The sequence below is a fragment of the Gymnodraco acuticeps genome, unplaced genomic scaffold (genome assembly GCF_902827175.1).
Source record: "Gymnodraco acuticeps unplaced genomic scaffold, fGymAcu1.1, whole genome shotgun sequence".
In the NCBI taxonomy this organism is placed as follows: Eukaryota; Metazoa; Chordata; class Actinopteri; order Perciformes; family Bathydraconidae; genus Gymnodraco; species Gymnodraco acuticeps.
The window spans coordinates 246,346-251,478 of record NW_022990139.1 but is presented as its reverse complement, the minus strand read 5'-3'; the positions used below and the strand labels follow the sequence as shown (position 1 = coordinate 251,478).

The following is a 5,133-nucleotide window of genomic DNA, read 5'->3' as shown; positions in this document are numbered from 1 at the left end:
TGTGTTGGTTATGGTTAAGGTTAGGATAAGTCTCCAGGAAATGCATGTAAGTCAATGTAATGTCCCCTGAAGTGATGAATACATGGTATGTGTGTGTGTGTGTGTGTGTGTGTGTGTGTGTGTGTGTGTGTGTGTGTGTGTGTGTGTGTGTGTGTGTGTGTGTGTGTGTGTGTGTGTGTGTGTGTGTGTGTGTGTGTAGAGTGGAATGGGTCTCCAGGGTGATTGGCCGGTCAATCCTCTTGACAAGATGACTCGTTAGAGACGAAAACATTTTGATGTGAACACCATGAGACGCCTGACTTTAACTTTAGCTACGCTTTGAGGTTCAGCTTTACATTTACACTGACACGTATGAAATTCATTTTTTTTATCAGATGTCTTTTGATCCAGGCTAAGGGAGTAACAGATTACACTAAATAAATATGATACCAAAAAAAAAGTAACTGTATTACTTTACAGTTAAGAGTTAAGTCTAAGCTGCTTCTTTGTCTAAGTGCCTTTCTGATAATATACATTTCTCCACAAATTAAAAAGTGTCTAGTACGGGATTCTCAGAACCCTCTTTTTGATCCTATTATAGTTTTCTTTTTATTACATTCACAATTTGATTAGAGACCGTCTAATCTGCAACGCAAGAATAATGGATGAATGGGCAAAAAGGGGGGGGGGAGCTCAAAAGAGTGAACCATGATATATTCTGACTACCAAGGCATGTCTACTTTCAAGCATTACCAAGTGATGCAGCAAAACATTATTGGATCTCAAAGTTCAAACAAACAGTGCAAAGAGACGGCAAAGTGAGTCCCAGCGATGCTGTCAGTGGTTTCCCTCCAGGCTATACATCGCTTTCTCTTCACTGATTAGAGTCTGACTCCTCCTGGTCTGAAGCTTTCCTAGGGAATGGTTCATTTTCACAGACGATGATTTTTGCTGCCTTGGGCCATGCATGAGAATAACATACGCATTTTCTGAAAAGCTGGAGTGCTCTTTTCACTACATAATTGATGTTCCGTGAAATAGAATGATTCGCAAAATTATGAAAATATATAGGAATCTTTTTAAAGGCTAAAAGATGTATTCTTTACATTTTGATTGCAGGCTTACAATAAAGACAGTTTATTTGTTTATAGTGTCGTGGACAGTCCCCATTGATCAACTGTCACAAAAAACAGTAAATGGAGCAGCTATAGCCAACATTGCTAATTTCCAGCTGTTGTCCCCGCAGATGATAATGGACACCCTTAATTTCCCAATATATCAACTCCTAAGCTAAATTAAATATTCAATCATGCAAATAAATTAAATCCATATGAGTAACCCACATTTCAAACTCTCCTAACCATAATTTAAAGTCGCCAGAATTAATTTACCCCCCACAGCGCCCTTCAATCATAGATAATATTATCAAGGGGACTTAATGTAATTCTCAACCTAGAAAAAGACCAATTAGGAATAGCAAATAGGACGTGGCGTTTCCCCAAATAGACCCGTTATATAAATGTATACGATGATGACATCTTAGTTTACTTGCAGTTCCCACAAATGTTATTTTTGGAAACCAAAAGAAGGTGAGTCTAGTCCAGTAGAGACACGGCGTATACAGTAGCTTATTAACTTATCGAATCACTGTTGCTTTTTGCCCAAAAAGATTGGGAATCAAGCAGCAAAAAAAACCTAGGTAATTATATAATCTTAAAAATTCAAACAATAAATATAGAGTGTGAATAAATAACATTAGCCATTAAGCTAATTAACATTACAAGTATACATACAATTAGTTATTAAATGAACTGACAAAATGTTCAGTCAAACTAGTACTTAGGTGTTGATTTAACATTTGTATTTACTGTACTGTTTCTTTAAGGTGCTTTTTACACGGGAACGAAACGGGTTGTATCCGCTACGTTTCTCTTTCGTATAGCCTAGCCTTCACACGAGGCAAAAATACGTTAAAGTGAGGAGGTAGTAACAAAATCAAAGAGGCGCTGTGGCTTAGTGGTCAAGCGCCTGTCTCGTAAACAGGAGATCCTGGGTTCAATTCCCAGCAGCGCCTCTTTGATGCAGAGATTATCTCTACAGCACTGAAAGAAATGTATGAGACTACCCAGAAAGAGTCAATTTGAATGGTTTATAATCAGGGTTACTCACTTAACTGCAAGTGCAAGATCTCAAAAAGGTTTAAATATAACTATGACACATCCTATTACCTTGACAGGAGTGGATCTGGGAGTTTTTTGCAGCCTGAAAATATTTTTTTTGTGGAAGAATGAAAGGAAACTACTCAGCAGTGTTAATTCTGTCACCAATTATTTTATTTAGTCTTAGTCCTTTGTCAAATGTCAACCTTCATCCTGTTTTTATTTGGTCAAGTTTTAGTCGACTAAAAGTCTGAGCATTTTAGTCTACTATTTGTCATTGAAAACTGTTGACATTTGAGTCTTTTTTAGTCATCAGATTGTATAGAACATTTCAGTCAAAGTAGTTTAGCCAAAACCAATCATTTATCATTTTAGTCAAACTTATTTCACAATAAGATTATATCTTCCTTATTTGATGAAAAACACAGGTTGAATGATGAAGGCCCATTCCCAAACCGCCCCCTACACCCTACCCCTCCGTTTGCGCGTTCATGCGGAGGGTATTAAGGGCTGTTCCAAACCAACGAGTGTGGAGCGGTGTGGAGGGGGAGTGGGCTATCAAGCCCTCAAACAGCGAGTCTGCATCGGTGCTGACTTGAGACCGGTCTCTACCTGACCGGAGTCACGCTGTGTGTGTCCGTCAGGAAACAAGCTGTTAAAAAGTAGTTCCAGCAAACATCCACTGATAAACTACGATGATAATAACCTCATGATGACCTCATATGTTTTAACTTAGGATCATCTGTGTTTAGTCTAGAAAAAGGTAAATGTGTGCATTTTATTATAAAGTTGTGTATATTTACAGACTGTTGCAAAAACTAAGAAGCTTATAAACATCAGGTTTAAAACCAAAAGAGCTTTACAAAAAAGTAACACAATGAAAGATGTTTGGAGTTTTATTTGAGTTATTAATTTAAATGTTTAGTCCAAGAGAGGCTGATTTGAAACCGTTGTTACATACAGTTACGGCATTTCCTGTTTCTGCCGGAGAGAGGGGAGGCCGTCCCAAAGCTTGCTGCTGTATTTACTCCCTCCATCTGACAGGAGGGAGCCTCGTTGAGCTGCGAGTGTGGCTACAGACGGAGTTCACTCCGTCACGGAGGGGTAGGGTCAAGGGAGTGGTTTGGGATTGGGCCGAAGAGTGCAGCTTTGCAGAAAATATCTGGTCAGGTTTATGGTGTTTTTACCAGCTGTTTTATGGCCACATTCAGGGCTGTCCATCCCTACAGGCCGATCATGCAGGCTGCATGGGGCCTCACATTGCACTCGGCTTATGAGCTTGGCTTGTGCGCAGTTCTCAGCGCAGTTCTCCTCGCACCCCCTAATAAAATAATGTAGTATTTATATTATTAAATTGATTTTGAGTATTATTATTAGTAGAAGTAGTTTATTTGCATTCATTATATTTTAATCTTTTTGAGGCTAGTATTTGGCAGGAAATGCAGACGTATTCACCTCTAAACGCATACTGAACGACATACATGCACATTTACCATTTACCTCACTGTATACAAAAGTAACTGTGTTGATAATAATAATAAACAGGAATTATATTTTCAAAGTGCTTTGTTTCCAAAAAAAATTGTTTCACTCCTGTCGGTTGGGGGGGGGGGGGGGGTGAGGGGGCTCATCTCACAATGTCACTTGGGGCCCCAGGTTGGCCAGGGACGGCCCTGGCCACAATGCTTCCCTTCTGATAAAACAATGCATTCGCTTTTTTTCTCCGCCTCATTGTAGTGAAATGGGCCCAAATACCACCTCGTTTCTTTCTCCCAAGCCGTGGTGGCAGAGTTTTTCGTTGTCGTCATTTTGACGGAGAGGATCGTAATAGTCGTCAAAATCCATTATTACTCGTGGGGTCTGTACCAGTCTATGGTCTGTACACAACTCGTCACTCACTCGCACTGACGGGGGGCGCGACCACTGCTCCCAAGCCCTGTTGTTGCCATTTTATTTTCTGTTAAATAAGGTTAGTTAGACCCGAGTCTTTCTGACAGTTCAGTGTGCCGCTGGCCCGGTGTATTCAAATGTACCGCCGCGCGCAGCAAGACAGACACACACAACTGCTGCCCAACCGCAGCACCGGAAATGGAACTGCTGGGAGAAAAACTGACTATCAGAGATGTTACGTTATCTTTGATAATATTTCGTCTCCTCCTTTTTCTTCAACGAAAGTAAAGAGAGATTTGGCAACGTTTTCATCAACGATATTGCATGTTAATTTCGTTACATATATTATTTACTGACGTCGGTTCCGTCTCGTCATCGTCTCGTCTTTGTCATGGAAAAAAAGGTCGTTGACGAACATATTTCGTCATAGTTTTAGTCAACGAAATGAACACTAGGCTACTACTGAGCCCAGTAACTGAGAAGAACAACAATAATGTGGTGCTGTGGTTTAGCGGTAAAGCGCCTGCGAAGAATGAAAGGAAACTACTTAGTTAAGTAACTGAGACGAACGAAATGTCAGGGCGGGTGCTGTGGCTTAACGGTAAAGCGCCTGTCTAGTAAACAGGAGATCCTGGGTTCAACTCCCAGCAGCGCCTCTTTGTTGCCACGTTCAATTACATTCAATAGCAAATGTTTGGTATGGTTTGTACTTGAAAACGAAAAAGAAGAACCATGGCAACAACCAATCAGTGTAACTGTAACGCCACGAGCTGGATAGAGACAGGAAAAATAAAGCGACAGAAAAGTTTGAAAGAAAGTGAGGAGGGAAGGAAATCAAGTTAGAGGATTAACAAACAAACGTTTTGTGTGCTAGACTTTGTGTTCACAATCTGCCCACCTTGCTCGATTCTATTTTTCCATTTGAGTTTTGAACAAGGAGTTAAAATAGTTGGGGAGTTCAAGCAATTTTTTGTGTCAATTACATAGACTGTATGGTCCATTAGCGAGCTATTTCCTTGTTTTCAAGCTAAATGTGAAGCTGAACTAGCCTGCAGCCTTGCTATAACAGTCTGAATGTATTTTACAGTGCATTTTATGTTTTGTC

General features: G+C 40.2%; 2 non-coding genes across 2 annotated transcripts; both read left to right on the top strand.

The window, feature by feature from the left end:
• The first annotated feature begins 1,981 nt into the window (after window positions 1–1,981).
• trnat-cgu lies at window positions 1,982–2,053 on the top strand. The gene has a single exon. It is a non-coding gene; the product is annotated as a tRNA-Thr (tRNA).
• Window positions 2,054–4,612: 2,559 nt separating this feature from the next.
• trnat-agu lies at window positions 4,613–4,684 on the top strand. Its single transcript has one exon. It is a non-coding gene; the product is annotated as a tRNA-Thr (tRNA).
• The last annotated feature ends 449 nt before the right edge of the window (window positions 4,685–5,133 follow it).